This window comes from Vespa crabro, chromosome 4, assembly GCF_910589235.1.
Source record: "Vespa crabro chromosome 4, iyVesCrab1.2, whole genome shotgun sequence".
Taxonomy (NCBI): Eukaryota; Metazoa; Arthropoda; class Insecta; order Hymenoptera; family Vespidae; genus Vespa; species Vespa crabro.
Genome location: NC_060958.1, coordinates 5,885,713 through 5,903,212, shown reverse-complemented (window position 1 = coordinate 5,903,212; position 17,500 = coordinate 5,885,713). Strand labels below are relative to the sequence as shown.

General features: G+C 35.6%; 1 long non-coding RNA gene across 1 annotated transcript in view; it reads right to left on the bottom strand.

The window, feature by feature from the left end:
* LOC124423329 overlaps positions 1–17,500 on the bottom strand; it is a 101,776-nt gene that overhangs the window by 20,476 nt on the left and 63,800 nt on the right. Inside the window, exon 3 of the long non-coding RNA XR_006942051.1 lies at positions 1,941–2,018. This is a non-coding gene — a long non-coding RNA (uncharacterized LOC124423329). The remainder of the gene's footprint in view (positions 1–1,940; positions 2,019–17,500) is intronic.

The following is a 17,500-nucleotide window of genomic DNA, read 5'->3' as shown; positions in this document are numbered from 1 at the left end:
CACACTACACATACGCGTACACACATACACACACATACATATGTATACACACAATAGACGTACGCACGCATACGATGGCCGACAATTACGAAAGCGAGGAAAAAAGGAAACTTCGCTGCTTTTGTATCGTGACTTGCAAGAGCGAAAGAGAGACAAAGAGAAAAAGAGAGAGATAGTTTGTGTGTGTGTGTGTGTTGCGTGTGTATGTGTATATATGTTAGCAAAGTCCAACCAGAAGAGAATGTAACGGAACAAGCTGGTTTCTCCAAGAGAGACGCCGATGGCCAATGGCCATTCTCTTCTCTCGGTAATTACACGGTAATTGTGTTTTGTTAATTGATATTAGAAAGGTCGAACGAGCATCGCTTGACTCACAGCCTACACTGATTTTTGTCTCCCCTTTTTCAAACTTCTTTTCTCTCTCTCTTTCTTTTGCTCTCTATTCACCTTTGTTCTCTCTCCTTTTTTTCTTATTTCCTCTGAATACAGATACATATATTTCGAACAGAAAATATTAATTGTATGCGTTTCATTGAAATAGAAATAATTATGAGAATGAACGGATTTACGAAGAATAATGTACTGATTGTGTGATCGAAATAAAAATATCAGAAAATTATGAAATATCTCCGATGAAAGAGAGTGAGGAAGGGAGAGAGAGAAAGAGACAGAAAGAGAGAGAGAGAGAGAGAGAGAGAGAGAGAGAGAGAGAGAGAGAGAGAGAGAGAGGAAGACAGACAGACAGAGAAAGAGAAAGAGAAACGAAGAGAGAGAAGATCCTCCTTATTTATGCTTTTCCTTTTCTTTTTCTCTTTTTTCCTTTCTTCCTTTTTTTTTCTTCTCTCTTTTCGACTACACGGAAGCCCCGTCGTCTACTTGAATAGCATCGACGAGCTAGAGTTAACCACTCTTTACTCTATCATGGAAGGAGATGGATATTTTCTCCAAGCAGGAGACGGAATTCGAACTCTCTGCTTCGAAGACTCTTCTCGACGAGAAGAAAGATGATAACGAAAGGTAGAAAAAGCCTACTGAATACCCTATGTATCGTTGTAGAAGCAATCGGGTTATTAATTAAGGATATAAGCTTACGGAATGGAAAAAGAATAAGGGAGAGAGAGAGAGAGAGAAAAGTTGGAAAAAGGAAATGAAGCCGACTTGTTCAACGAGCAAGATTCTTTCATTGGTCCTTTTAATATTCCTTAGTCTGAATGGTTTGAGGAACTCGTGAAAAAATAATAAAACCAAGATAAATAGATAAATAGTTAAATAGATAGATATCACGAATATCTAAGGTTTTCATGTTGTCAAATTTGTATTATCGTCTAATAAAACTAATACAACTAATACAATTAATTCAATTCGCGAATGATTTTAATCCATATATCGATATCGTCGATTCACATTTTAAGAAAGAAAAGAAAAGAAAAGGAGATAGAGAGAGAGAGAAAGAGCCAAAATGTATATATATATATATATATATATATATATATATATATATATATCTTTCTTAATTTAAAATTATCTCTAAAATTATCTTTTCTTATTATTATCTAATTATTATCTTTTTCTCTATCTTAAAACGTATTATACGTATAAACGTAAATCGAAATTGGCTTTGAATGCAATACAGAAACTTCTCGCCATCTCTACGAAAAGTTTCATCGATTTTATATATTTATATCTATTTATCTATCTATCTATTTCTCTCTTTGTCTTTTTCTTTCTTTCTCTCTCTCTCTCTTTCTCTGTCTCTCTCTCTCTCTCTCTCTCTCTTTCTCTCTCTCCCGTTGATTTTCACATGGCCGATGATTATTCGATGTTACCTACACTCGTCGAGATTATTAAAATCACGTTTTGTGTAAATAAATGCGAACAGATATGATTGTGATATCTTTCCTGATCGGAGAATATACAAATGGAAAATTTCATTATCTCACCAATATACATATGTATGTTCGTCGCTGATCGTTTCCAATGGCTTTGTAGATAATAACACATCGGATGCTTGTATATATCTGAAACATATCGAAAAAACAAAATATTCATTATACCGTTTGACATTTGTGTTCTCGGTGAGTAAAAGCCGTGAATATTTTTTTCTTATTATTAAAAAGAAAAGAAAAAAAAGAAAAAGAAGAAAAAACAGAAAAGTAAAACAAATATATATATATATACGCACACATACAGATATATAGTTTTTGTTATATATATATATATATATATATATATATATATATATATATATATACAAGAAAATAATTATATAGAAACAATATTGATTTATTCGATCAAATAAATATTTTCTAAATAAATCATAAATGAAGTTCGAACGGAATTAATGAAAATAATAATAATAATAATAATAATAATAATAATAATAATAATAATAATAAAACGAAGAATAAAGTAGGAATATTTCTAAATAAATCGTAAATGAAATTCGAGTGAAATTAATGAAAATAATAATAATAATAATAATAATAATAATAATAATAATAATAATAATAATAATAATAATAATAATAATAATAATAATAATAATAATAATAATAATAATAATAATAATAATAATAATAATAATAATAATAATAAAACGAAGAATAAAGTAGGAATACGAACGAAGAAGAGAATGAGGGCTGTCTGAAGGATATTCGAGATCGAAGGTTGGCCAAGCGAAGGAAACTAATTTTGGTTCCGTGGCACACCGTCGAGTCTCGTTAATTAAGCCGTGCAGAGAGGTTACAATGACGTATCGGAGATATGCAGCGTTTGAACTTTGATGAGAACGATGTCTATATAGAGGTGGTTAATGCGGTGACACGCACAGGGACACCTCAGGAGGGAGTGGCCGACCAACGACGACGGTGGCTGGTCACTGTTCAGTCGATAATTACTTATCCCCGGCTTAATGTGCGAAGCTCATCAAACTGTCTGTGAAATATCGTTTTCGCACGTATGTACATACGTCACGATCGTATCCTTCGTCATCGAGACTAGGACAGTCTCAGTGAATGAACATGATCCTAGAAACGATACCTAGAAGTATATTACAGTATATATACTATGTATTATATATGTATTTTAAGGTACGTGTGTAGTCGCACAGATATAGAATGTCTTGATTTATCGTCACAACGAGGATACACACACACACACACACACACACACACACACACATACATATATATATATATATATATATATATATATATATATGTATCGGTGGTATTACCGATTAAGTCAAAATTTGAAGCTATGTTTGTCCTACGAAATAACGTTACCCAACTCGATCGTACCAATTAATGGAGAAGCATGTGCGCCTTAATTATGGAACAGCGTTATCGATACTATGGACTTAAGGATAATTTTAATTTATATTTTAAAAATGACTTCCCAATGTATATAAAATTATTATTTACGTACGTACTTATATATATTTATCTATTTGAATGAAAAGATTATTTCATATAAAACTCGCGTATATAGTTTCATCCCTTGTTTCATTCAAGATGTATCGAAAGTTCGTAGAACATAGGTATACTACATATCTATGTAATACATGTAGGTAGGTAGGTAGGTAGGTAGGTAGGTAGATAGGTGCGAAGGGAGAAATACTATGCGCGTCCGTGCGTCGATTAGGAATCAATGCTTGCCGGCTGAAACGCTCGGTACAATGGCCGCATTCTATTGCACGTGGGATTCAGAATATTCCTACGTGTCCGGGAATAATGTCCTCCTTTGATTCAACCCGTTCCATTGTGAAGACCGAACCGCGTCGCGTCGCGTAGCGTAGCGTCGCGTCGCGTCGATGCGAACGCTCTAACTAGAACCCAACGTCGAATCTCTGTCGATGCGTTTCGTCTGTGGTACATCGCTAACGTAGAAACGATCGATTTTCTCTCGTCGTACAAGCATGCTCTTTTCTTTCTCAACATTTCGAATATTACTCATTGCATAGATATATTACTGACCATATAGGATCGTTTGATAAACTCTTTCCAAGTATAAAAATAGAATATAATATATGTGTTTATACAATGCATTTTACGATTATAATTTTGATATAAATTATACATATATATATATATATATATATATATATATATATAATTTATATATATATGTATATATATAAAACATTGTGTTAAGTTCATAATCAAATGTGTCATTATAAGTTAAAAATGTATTATTACAATGAGATTGTACTCGTCTGTGAATTAACCTAATTGTATGAAAGCTATATTTATCAAAAAAAAAAAAAAAAGAAAAAAAATGAAGTAAAAAAAGGTAAAAAAAAGAAAAAGAAATACGTAGACTTGCATAATAATACCGTAACACATAGCGTTGGGTACACTTGTATATACATGTGCACGGATAAAAAAAAGATAAAGGAAAGGTTAACGAGGACAAGCATTTGATAGAAAATGAAATGAAAAATATAATACCTACGTTGGAAATGAATCCCATTGGACGTTATAACCAGTTACGACGATTTTATCGCTAACTTCGTTAAAGTTAAAGGGATAGGAGCAACGAAGAGTGAGTGAGAGAGAGAGAATGAGAGAGAGAGAGAGAGAGAGAGAACAGAGAGAGTATGTGGTCTCTCCCTCGTGGCACGCAATCAGCCAACTCTCGTCGGCGTCCAAAGCTTCCTCTCGAATTACCAGGGAAGCCGGTTGAGTCAGGTAAAGTCAACCGGCGGTCTTCCGTCTCGATGGATGCTACAAAACTCCGAACTATTTCCGAAATCTCGAGACTTAGCTATCTAGGGAGATATCATTCTTACGTGTCGATTAATCTTCAAGGGTAAGTTTCGACCATCGCAAAATTACTTGTATGTGTACCATCTTATGATTCGAGGTTTAGAGAAGTATTTAACATTAAACGTTATCTATTAAATGCTTTCGAAACGGTTCTGAAGATGAAGAGAAAGAGAAAGAGAGAGAGACAGAGAGAAATAGATATAGAGAAAGAGACAGACAGACAGACAGACAGACAGACAGACAGAGAGAGAGAGAGAGAGAGAGAGAGAGAGAGAAAATTATCACGAAACGAGGAAGATTAATAACGATCTTCTCGTGGATATAAAATAAATATTTTTCTGCGAGTAAACGGAAAGCAGGAAAACGATATTCAAAGTTACATCAAAAAGTTTACCGATGTGGAACGAAAAGTAAAGGTTAGCTTTTCCTTCTCTATCTTTCTCTTTCTCTTTCACTCTCTCTCTCTCTTTCTCTTTATCTATCTATCTATCTATCTTTTACACGCACATAAACACGCATAACTTCTTTGTCGTGTACGTTCTTTCAAATGTAATCTGAAAAAGAAAAGAAGAAAAAAATAAAAAGAGAGAGAGAGAGAGAGAAAGAGGAAGAGAAAGTATGAGAGAGGGTGAAGAACAAAAGTGCAACGTGACGAAAAAGAGAAAGAAGAAAAAGAAAAAGAAGAAGAAGAAGAAGAAAAAGAAGAAGAAGAAGAAGAAGAAGAAGAAAAAGAAGAAGAAGGAGAAGGACAGACAAACGGAAAGAGGGAAAGAGAGAGTCGAAGCATTATGAAAGTATTTTCCTAACCGACTGGCAAAGCCTCGAAGACATTTATTCCTGCGAAAAATGAAGTAAAATAAATGTAATGTAAAAGGCAAACTGACTTGTACGAGAGATTCTCTCTCTCTCCCTTTTCTTCTCTCTTTATACTTTTTACAAGCAATGCAACATCGGTGAGAGAAAGATAGATAAAAAGAAATAGAGAGAGAGAGAGAGAGAGAGAGAGAGAGAGAGAGAGAGAGAGAGAGAGAGAGAGAGAGGAAGAATCGGCAAAGAAGAGTAGCAAAGAAAATGAAGAGATCATACTTGAAGGAGGATAAAAAAGAAAAGAGAGAAAGAGAAAGAGAGAGAGAGAGAGAGAGAGAGAGAGCAACTTCTTCTCTCCACCTTTTACTGTTACTAGCCCTCCGAGCATCGTCTTGTCCTTTCAACCAAGAGGACGATCCCTCTTTCCAACGTGGTGTATCCACCAACCGCCTGAGGGATTCTTCTCCTCCCCCTCCTCCTCTTTCTCTTCCTCCTTCGGCACTATCCTCCTTCTTTATGGTCCTTTCAATATGCTCCTACCCTCCTCGAGTACGCAAAGCACCACTTTTCAACTTGACATTTTTAATTCTTTTTTTGACATAATCCTCTTACCTCAAAGAAAAAGAAGAAAGAGAAAATGGGAGGAAGTGAAAGAGAGAGAGAGAGAATGCTACGTTATGTGTATACACGCGAGGAAATTTTTTTAAAAGACTGAAAGGACTCTGTTAGATTATATTTTGAATTAATCGACAAAGAAAATTTGAACTAATTTATATATTATTGAATGGATTAAATAATTCTCTTTCCTTTCCATTTTTTCTTGTTTCCTTTTCCTCTGTCTTTTTTTTCTTTTCTTTCTTTTTTTCTTTTTTTTTCCTCTTGTTTTTCACTTAAACGATCAAATCTTATTATCATTCATTTGTTGAACCGGACAACAAAGTCTCCACGACGATAGTTACCAAGAGGAAGAAGTGAATTAATCGAGCAGAGGAGAGTTAGTCTCGATACCTCAAACGATATATCTATGTATGTATGTATATATGTATATGTGTATGTATGTATGTATGTGTATCTACGTTACGCTGACGTTCGATTTATATACAATGACCTGAAAATTTATCGGACAGAAAAAAAAGAAGGGAGGAGAAAACTAGAATTAATCTAATACACGATGCCCATCCCTATCGGGACAGAACATTCGGGCAAATGTTCGATTCGTCGAAGCGAAACAGTTTGTGACGATCCGAATCTCAGAGATCAGAAGAAGAGACTGAGAAAGGAAAGAGAAAGAGAGAAATATATATATATATATATATATATATATATATATATATATATATAGAGAGAGAGAGAGAGAGAGAGAGAGAGAGTGAGAGTGAGAGTGAGAGTGAGAGATCGATTGAAGAGACATGAGTTAGAGTTTAGTCGAAATGGGAAGAAAGATATTTACCAGCGTGACTCCTCTTACAACCTTAGCAAACTTCAATTCCCCTTTTCTGCGTCTTACCTTCTCCGTATTTACAATCGGTTACCCGATGCCTAATCCGATAAAAGAGAAAGAGAGAGACAGACAGGCACAGACACACACATAGAAAAAGAGAGAGAGAGAAAGAAAGAGAGAGAGAGAGAGAGAGAGAGAGAGAGAGGAAGAGAGAGAGAGAAAAGAGAGAGAGAGAGAAAGAGAGAATGAGTCGAAACAACGGACAGTTAAACAGTAGATAAAATTAAGAAGAAAAAAAAAGAAAAGGATAAAAAATGCGTGAAATAAAAACGCTATCAATCATTGTATTTGAAATGAAAGTAATATAAAAAGAAAAAAAGAAAAAAGAGAAGTTAAAAAAAAAAAGAAACAAAAAAAAGAAATAATAAAAACACAAAAAATAAAAATGCACACGAAAAAATGAAACCAGTCAAACCGACAAAATTCGTTACTGTAGAAACTTTTTTTCTCTGTTCGATCCTGTCGCAGGAGAGCCTAAATCGCGGCTAAATCTGTTAAAAACATATTCGGGGCAAACAAAAATTCCGTCGAAGTTGGTCAACCAACGTTGCGTTTTAACTTTACGTAGAAGGAGAAAATCCAAAAAAGTTACAGCGTCCTGACCGAAAATGGATTTTGGCAAATACGAAAAAGTGAGCGGGAGTAAGAGAGAGAGAGAGAGAGAGAGAGAGAGAGAGACAAACAGACAGACAGAGATAGAGTTAAAGATAGAGATAGAGAGAGATAGAGATAAAGATAGAGAGAGAGAGAAGAGAGAGAGAGAAGAGAGAGAGAGAGAGAGATAGAGATAAAGATAGAGAGAGAGAAGAGAGAGAGAGAGAGAGAAACACACAGAACTATAGAAGTATAACGTCCATGCGAAGCGTACGTTTCGGCTTATGATTTAAACCGGTTTAAAAAATGGAGTGAGTGAGAGAAAGAGATAGAGAGAGAGAGAGAGAGAGAGAGAGAGAGAGAGAGAGAGAGAGAGAGAGAAAGAGAGAGGACGTGAGCCATTGGTGGTGATGGTGGAGGTGATGAACGTAGTACGGTCGTGGTAGAGAGTGGCTTTTAACGTTTGATTAATGCCGAGCGGCAGGGAAATATGAAAATAATTTGGAATAAAAATCCCAGCCGTAGCGAAGCATGTTAAAGTCAGAAAATTGGGAATAATCTGGGACCTCAAACTCCGGCCACATCGAGCCACCCTACGATCAATCCCTACGAACGAACGAACGAACGAACGAACGAACGAACAAACGAACTACCACCTCCCTACTAGCTTGCAATTGAACGGGAGAGCGAATCGAACGGCGGAATTCATGAATTTCCACGAATAATTAGCGGCTCGGGCGACGTCGACTCATCTCCTATTTGTCCCGTGGCCTATCTCCTCTCTTTCTATCCCTTTTTCTGCGCATTTGGTTACGCGCGCCTGCGTATCGTATACACGCGTATCCCACTCTGTCGCGCGATTTATTTTCGTCCAAATACACGCAATTAAGGCAATCTCGATATCAATTGGAGATTTTAACTGATCGATAATCAAACGGCGAAAAAGCTGTTTGTTTTTCATATATACCAATCCGACTCTTTTTCTCTTTCTTTCTCTCTCTCTCTCTCTCTCTTTTTCTCTCTTTTTCTCTTCACATATACGCGTATAAGTGTGTACGTATGTCTATCTACATCTCTTTTTCTCATATACGCGTTCATTATCTCTACCTTTCTTTCTCTCTATCTCTATCTCTACCCATTCTATCTTTCTCTATCTCTTTCTATCTCTCTTGATACATATCGCGAATATAATGCGAAAGCGTCGGACGTACGTTCGATAATTGGGCACTTTTCCATCCGTCAGTTTTAATACTTTTTTTTTCCCCTTCTTCTTTTTTCTTTTTTCTCTTGCTCTATTTTTCTTTTCTTTTTTTTCTTTTTTTTCCTTTCTTTTCTTTTCTTCGCAAAGTCACTTATAACTGAACGATACGCGGCACGATTCCGCTAACTAACGGGCACCATTGATTTAATCAAAACTTTCTTCTGTCATTCTCTTATATCTTTAAGATATTCCAAGTATCGATTACGAAATCTTTAAAATGATCGCCTTGGGATGATCTTTTAGTGGAACCTGATTAAAAAGCAAAGAGTTATGTTAGAGGTTTGTTCAAGAAAATTTCTCTTCCGGGACTTGCATCGTTCAAGCGGAAACGCAATGAGAAAAGAGACAAACGGATAGAGATAGAGAAAGAGAGAGAGAAAGAGAGAAAGAAAGAAAGAAAGAAAGAGTGCGTCAAATCATAGAGTCTCCTCGAATTCCATTAATGTATTCAGAGCTGTCTGAATTGGCGATATCTGTAAACCTACTTGGAAATTTCACAGGGCCTCCTTTCCTCCTTATAAATATTCAAATTGCTTGGCGTACAACCCCTTTACCTTGTACGAACGTTGAAGTTGAAGGGGTAGTAAGGGGGGAAGAGGGGTTCGTGCGCTTGAATTTTTGAGACTTAATCGAGGCAAAATTTAGCTCTCACTCTCATTTAAATGAGCGTATCTCGCGAGAATAGGAGCTTCGATCGGTTGAGTCCAAAGGCTTTTCCGTTGGAAGAATCTATGAGCATCGATCTCTATTCATTGGAAAAAGAAAAAAAAAAGGAAAAGAAAAGGAGAGGAAAAGAGAGAAGAAAAAAATGCAGAATATTTAAAGAATATCAATGAAATGATATCGATTGGCAACGATCGAGACTAATATCTATAATTACATATGTTTTTGATTTAACAAACCAGAGAGAGAGAGAGAGAGAGAGAGAGAGAGAGAGAGAGAACTTTCGAAGTTCTTCGATTTATTGGGAGTTTCCTGTTGATTGATCCTTTTCTCGTCACTCTGTTTAATTGGAGTAGAAAAAAATAAAGTCTGGTTAATGTGTAAAAGGGAGTCGAAAACTTTGACTTTCCAGGAAGAACCAACGGAGTATAAATTAAGTGGCCTACGAACTTGAATTTGTTTGCGATAAACGTGACAAACGAAAGAAGATGTAGAGATAGAAATAGAGATAGGGAGAGAAAGAGCTAGCAAATGACAAAGTAGGAAGGAAGGGTTGGATAAACAGAGAGCAAAGCGTCAAACGCATTGTACTGTGTACTTCACCCTTCGCAGGAGTTGGAATCGTTTCCTGTCGACGGGTAACCACTTCATCGGCTGCCAAATATTGCGACCCCATCTACGACCCAATACGACCCAATACGAGATCCGGTATTGCGGCTTTCCGCCAAACAAGAAAGTGTCCCTATTCCTACCATGTTTCCTGCCTTCGATACTCCCCTAACAAATGAACAACGGAGTGTTATTATGTATATACCTGTGTATGTATATGTTCAACTACGACCTATGAACTCTTCTCTAAAATATATATAGATATGTATTTACCTTATCCATATAGAATATACATATCCATGATATTTTTCCGAAACTATCGATTTCTGATACTTCATTGTAATATACTTTTCGCATCTTTTCCGCGATCATTACTATAATGAAGGGATATATATATATATATAGGATATAATAAGGGATATATATATATATATATATATATATATATCTTTTACGTAGAAAGAGGATCATATTAATAGATATAAGTAGCTGGAGACGTTTTCGCTCTAATAATTTAACAACGACAACTTTACTTTTGTGCCGAAACTTTGACGAGGAAAATAAAAAAAATAAATAAATAAATAAAAACGAGAAAATACGAAGGAAAAGGGAACAACAAAAAGAAGGAACGAAAGGAAATGATTTTCCTTTCTCCTACGTAACGAGCCTTCTTGATTCGTTGTTCAATTTAATCAGAAAGTAATTACATACTTTCACAAAGAAGCGATCGATATTTACGTAGTATTATACTACTACTTATACGCGAGTGCACGCGTACATACCCATACGATAAAAAGTAACAGAGAAAAGGAGAGGGAGAGATAGAAAGATAGAAAGAGAGAAAGATGGAAAGAGAGAAAGCATTATTTTAGACGATGGTGCTACGTGAATTCGTATATGCGATACAACAAACGGTAAACGATTATCGTAGACGGCCCCAATATGGCGAGCGTCGAGCGGCCGGCAATGCGAGCAAATCCTCTTCGTCAGGCAAAAAGCACGATTGGCAAAGCCCTCGGATGCTTTTGCGTGTTTGTACTAAACACTGAGCGCTGCGTCGCTACTGAGAAGAGCATGAACGAAACAGAGAGAGAGAGAGAGAGAGAGAGAGAGACAGACAGACAGACAGACAGACAGACAGACAGACAGACAGACAGAGAGAAAGAGAGAGAGAGAGAGAGAGAAAGAGAGAGAGAGAGAGAGAGTGGTTCGAAAGGGGGTGAAATAGAGGGTAGCAATGGTCGAGGGGAAAGCTTGGAAGCTCGGATGAGTCTGTATAAGGGTTGGTAGAGGGGAGGTATGAGAGGATAGGTCACCCCACTGAATCCAGGCCGTCATCGAAATGACGCGTTGCGGTATCGATGGATCGAAGGATTCGTCGTCGTTCGTCCCTTCTACGCCAGTAACTCGCGCGAGCGCGAACGCGAACGAGTACGATCGTTCGCGCGCGTTAGTTCGCTAACCCATCGAAATTCACGATGGGGAGGAGAATGACACACCGGCGCGCTTATGTAAATAGACAATTTGCCGTAACGATATACTACTCCTGGCGAAAATATAATATGGTTATACATAACGTTCGGTTGTTATGTATGGCGGCGAACCGTGTACGAATCGTTTTATTAACTCGTTTCTTTTTTTCTTTCTTTATATATATAAATTTATTTGCTTCCCCTCTCGATCTCATCTTTTTTCTTTTTCTTTTTCTTTTTTTCTCTTTTCTCTATCTATCTCTCTCTCTCTCTCTCTCTCTCTCTTTCTCTCTATCTATCTATCTCTCTTTCTCTCTTTTTCTTTCCCTTTGTCGCGTTCATTTTATCCTAACACTTCAAACGCGTAACAATTACACGTTATTGCACACTATGTGTAAGTACTCTCGGTCGACATTTTTCTCCTCGGTAACCAGTAAACTAACTGGTTCCTGCATTGTTTGTTCACTCGATCGGCTGATAGGATACTATTATTCCAACTTTCCACCATTACATATATATATATATATTTTTTTATATATATTATTACATATATATATATATATATATATATATATGTATTTGTAAATTTAATTTTAATTAATAGACGAATTAAAAAAATATGGAAAAGAAGAAGAAACTTTTTTGTTCTATTCTTTTTCTTTAAATCTTTCTGATCAATCGAAAAGAAAAATTATTAAAAAGTTATCGGTTATCGTTATGTTTCGAGAATACGGAAAGAGAGAAAGGGAGACAGAAAGAGACAAAGAAAGAGAGAGAGAGAGAGAAAGAACAGGGGCGGAGTAGTACAAGGTGTCGGCTGTCAAGCCTTGAGCAATTTTAAATGTAAATTAAAGTATTGGCCCTGTTGACTGCCGTCTGGTGGTCCGGGTGACGTCGGGGCCCAGCCAGACTCCACGTTGCATTTGCATATTAAGTGGCCGCGACCCAATAACACCCTCATACCAAACTCAACCGAGTGAAGCTTCATGGAGTTTCATCGCTACTCCCTATCTCTCTCTCTCTCTCTCTCTCTCTCTCTCTCTCTTTCTCTCTGTCTATCTCTCTCTCTCTCACTTTCCATCGTGTTTCGTTCTATCTCTCTTTCTTCATTTCTGTCGTTTCAGCTAACGTTAACGCGCTATCTCTTTTGGATGGAGAAGAAGGAATGTCATTTTACGTGTAGTCGAGACAGACGAAAACAAGTAGAAATAATCCTGGACGATATAACGCGAGGTTTTCTAAGAGAAAGAAATGAATTTCAATAAAGTCGAAACGAAAGACAAAAAGAAGACAAAGAAGAAAAGAAAAAGGAAGAAAAACTCGTTGTACACAGAATCGTTGAAAATTAATACGGATATATTCAAAAACGATGTATATGAACAATTATTCTCCAACGTAAAAGGGTTTATATACTAGAAAAATGATACCTTCGGGGTTGATAACATAAATGAAACAAGAAACGCAAACAAATGGAGGAAGTGAAAAAAGAAAAACTGTGAAAATAAAAGAGTATGAGATATATATATATATATATACACACACACACACACACACACACACACACACATATATATATATGCAAAAAGAAAGAAAGCAAAGATGAAAAAAAAAGAAATACAAGAAGAAAACAGAAAGAAGGAAAAAAGAAAATAATAAAATAATAAAACGAAAAAAGAAACGGGAAAAATAAAAAGAGTAAAGAAAAAAAAAATAAAAAAAATTAGAAAATTAGAGAAAAAATAAAAATAAAAAGGTTTGGAGAAAAGGTAAAGTAGGAGTACGGCGCACCTCGGGCGGCACTCTCTTGATTAAAACGCGCGCTTTAAATTAATTTCCATCAAAAACAGAAAGTAACGCGTGGATGCTCGTTACCCCTTGGAGGCTGACCTGAGAGCCTTGGACCAAGAGCCCTGTTTCGCTGGATCTGACATCAAAGAAGAAGAAGAAGAAGAAGAAGAAGAAGAAGAAGAAGAAGAAGAAGAAGAAGAAGAAGAAGAAGAAGAAGAAGAAGAAGAACAAGAAGAGAAGGAGGAGGAGAAGCAGGAAGAGGAGTAGGAGGAAAAGGAAAAGGAGGAGAAGGTGTAGTAGAAATAGAAGTAGAAGAAGACGAAGAAGGTGAACCAGCTCTTGTCGTAAAGAAGAGCGTATAAAAAAAATAAAGAGATAGAGAAAGAAAGAGAGAGATAGATAGATAAATAAAGAGAGAGAGAGAGGGAGAAAGAAAGAGAGAGAGAGAGAGAGAGAGAGAAACGCCTTACACACCCTAAGGGCGACTTTCGTCGCTTACGCAAAATAAACCTCGACGAATGATCTTGCTGTTGGCGAAAAGAAGAAAGGAAAAAATAGACAGACAAGAAGAGAGAGAAAGAGAGAAAAAGGGTAAAGAAAAGAAGGAGGGATAGGAGAGTAAAAATGAGAGCAGATAGAACAGGGAGCCAGAAAAAGGGTCTCTCGCGGTACATTTGGGTTTTATTGAATATAACGTGCTAGCTGCGGAGACTCCAAGCGGCTTTCCAAGACTATCGTCTTTGCGATTCCACCAAGCAACCGTGCGGCACAACTCTGCGAGGATGATCTCTCTATGTATATATATATATATATATGTACAACTATGTATATATATATATATATGTGCAACTATGTATATATATATATATATACGTATATATGTAAGTAAGGGCTCCCTTCTTCACCCTATTTCTTTAGAATCTAGTCGCTACGGTTATTAGCTCGTTGCGGCTTTTAGCACGCTTTTTTGCACCCACTCAGACTATTTTTTTTCTTTATCATTATTTTGTTCTCTCACTCACTCTTTCTTTCTCTCTCTCTCTCTCTCTCTCTCTCTCTCTCTCTCTCTCAGTCTCTCTTACTCTCTCTTTCCCTCTCTGTTGTTCTCTTTCTTTTTTTGTTCTCGGAGATAATCGATATCATTGACGAAGATCATTCATTGAAATTATTACTTTTTGTCTCGAATTTTTCCTCGAGAACTTAGGATGTTAATATATCTGCGAAAAATAATCTTTATAACTGTTTAATATCATTCATAAATTTTTATAGATATAATAAATATATGTTCGTATATATGTATGTATATTGTATGACATCATTGTAAAAGAATCTAACAATAAAAGTGTTTAAAAACTCTTGAAATGTTTTATTTTATACTCGGTGGAACATGATAAATCTTGATTAATTAAAAATTCATATCTGGCAAAATTCTCGTGTCGCGTTATAATTAAAATTCATATGTCGGACTTGTTAGATCGATCGTTTGGAAATAATTAAAGGAAGACAATGAATAAATCTCATAAGATAAATTCTTATTGTTGTGTAACAAATGATATCGCAGGATCTACGCGATATACGTGCATATGTCTCGTCCTACGATCATTTTGATTTTCACGCAATATTTTTCTTTGTCGTTAAGGAATTGAAATTAAATTGAGATGAGATAAAATATAAAAATAAAAGAAAAATAAGAATAATATTAACAATAATGATGATAATAATAATAATAATAATAATAATAATAATAATAATAATAATAATAATAATAATAATAATAATAATAATAATAATAATAATAATAATAATATAAAAATAAAAATCAAAGCTCGACGAATTTTTCGACGACTAAGACATCTGGGTGTTAGGCGTAAGCTGAAAAATGTTCGCGTTTTCCTCGACTACAAACGAAAGGATCCGCGCGTGGTCCTTTACTAATGAAACCTTTTCGAAGGCTAGGACCGAACGACAAAAGAGAGTGAGAAAAAACTAGAAAGAAAGAGAGAGAGAGAGAGAGAGAGAGAGAGAGAGAAATAGAGTAAGTGAGTGAAAGAGAGAGAGAAAGAGAGAGAGAACAAGACTCTGTCTCGGTAGACTCGACTTCGATAACGAGGCGAAAACGCTGTTTCTCGTTTCTGAACGGTGACTCTTTCCATTTTTCTTTTTCTCTGACTTCCTTGCGAGCCATTAGCCTTAGAAAAAAAAGAAAAGAAAAGAAAAGAAAAGAAAAAGAAAAAGAAAGAAGAAACGAACGAGAATGAAAACCGAAACGTTAGTTAAGAAAAAGGGACACCTTAAGATTTTTATATTTTTCAAAAATAAAGTATAAATATATTTATTATTTCGTATTATCTTTCCTTGCCTCTCGTCTCGTAACAGTTGAACGAAACCTAACGAAAATAAAGGAAGAAGATCAAAGGTTACGTAAAAGTTGTTACGATCGTTGATTTCTTCTCGAATTAAATCACATCGATTCTGATTAATTAGACAGCTACATTATAAACGGTGTTTATTATTTTTTCAAATATATATTAACGTTAAATGATATATCTTATTAGGATTGTAAACGAATTGAAATTTATTATTGGAAATAACAAACGTTCTATTTGCCTATGTAATTATCAAAAAAAAAAAAAAAAAAAGTAAAAAAAAAAAAATAGAAAAAACAGAGAAAAAAAGAAGAAAGAACAAATATGATGGCAAATACGATGAAATATATTTCTAAAGGGAAAAAAAAAAAGAAAAAAAAAGAAAGAAGGAAAGAAAAAAAGGAACAAAGAAAAAGAGAAAAAAAAAGGAAGAAAAAGAAAATAAATCCTATGGAAAGTCTTTTTAAGAGATCGTCGGCTCGAGGAAGAGACTTGACTCAATGAAATCGAATCGGATTGTTCGTCTTGAGCGTGAGGGGTGGTAGGTAATAATGCAGTAGAAGAGGAATAAAAGTTCCGGAGCACGTATAATAAGTAAATAATAGTAAGGTGATTCGACGAAACGATCGGAGAAGTTTAAGACGACAAAGTATCTTTTCCCTTTAGGAAGATTCTTTCTCTCTCTCTCTCTCCCCCTCTTCCCCCCCTCTCTCTATCTTTCTCACACGGTTTGCAAGAGCCGATCTTCTCCTTTGGGGTTGGCTTCCTCCGTTTCCGCGCTTCGTTGCGTCCTGCTTTTCCCAGTGGCGCTCTTATTATTCATACGATCCTAAATGCTCCCACACGCTGAAATTCACCAAGTTAAAATGCTTTACTCTGTTCTGAAACATTCTTCTTTCTCTCTTTCTCTCTCTCTCTCTCTCTCTCTCTTTCTCATTGTTTCTATACTTGTTTATCTATTTGCTAATTGATCTATTTATATATCCTTCTCTCTTTCTCTCTCTTTATCTTTATCTATCTCTATCTCTATTTCTATCTATCTCTATTTCTATTTCATATTTATCTCTAATTCCCGTGTTAATTTCATATGTTTCATTGGAACGAGAGAATAATCGCCATGAGTCGCGATATTAATGGCAATTAGTTGATTAACTCGTTCGTTACCTCGTCGCTTCGTCTTCGTCGCACGCGATGATATCACTCGGATCGTTCTGTATTTGAATATGTGTCTATATATATGTATGTATGTGTGTCTGTATGTGTGTCTACATTTATGTATTTCGTTTGCACGAATTTCGATATCGTTCTACGATCTTTCAAACGTCCAATCGAGCGAATTAATTTCTTTCTTCTTTCTATCTTTACTTTTTTCCTTTCTTTTTCTTTATTTCATCTAATTTCATTTCATTTCAGAAAGAACGAGTAACGTGGCCATATAAAAAAGATCGACCGTAACAAATTGCGTTATCCAAAATCGTAATAGAAAAGAAGAAAGGATTGAAAAATCATTCAACGTTAAATTCGGCTCTCGATTTATCGGAAAAAAAATATATAACACTTATAATACATACGAACTGTTCGAAATCAAAAAAAAAAAGAAAGAGAGAGAGAGAGAGAGAGAGAGAGAGAGAGAGAAAGGAAAAAAGAGAAAAACGAAAAAAAAGCGAAGAGGA